Source organism: Sinocyclocheilus rhinocerous, unplaced genomic scaffold, assembly GCF_001515625.1.
Source record: "Sinocyclocheilus rhinocerous isolate Xijiao unplaced genomic scaffold, SAMN03320098_v1.1 scaffold1694, whole genome shotgun sequence".
Taxonomy (NCBI): domain Eukaryota; kingdom Metazoa; phylum Chordata; class Actinopteri; order Cypriniformes; family Cyprinidae; genus Sinocyclocheilus; species Sinocyclocheilus rhinocerous.
In genome coordinates this window covers 1,475,576-1,475,840 of record NW_015626863.1, presented here as the reverse complement: position 1 = coordinate 1,475,840, position 265 = coordinate 1,475,576, and positions in this window count along the sequence as shown.

The following is a 265-nucleotide window of genomic DNA, read 5'->3' as shown; positions in this document are numbered from 1 at the left end:
TTTTTTTTTTTTTTGTACACAATCTTTTACTGCAACGAGTCGTCGTCTCTCGTCTTTTGGCACCATTTTGAAATCTGTAAATGGAGTAGGATTGGATTCTCAGTAGAACTACAGTTGTGGCGGCGACACAGAGGATCTCACTCAACGCAGCGATGAGCTCAAAGCAACACTCTTGCAACCTACACCTACAACATCATGGAGAAAATAAACACACGACACCGCGATCTGTGCTGATTGGTAGCTACGGATGTTAAGCATGAGATTT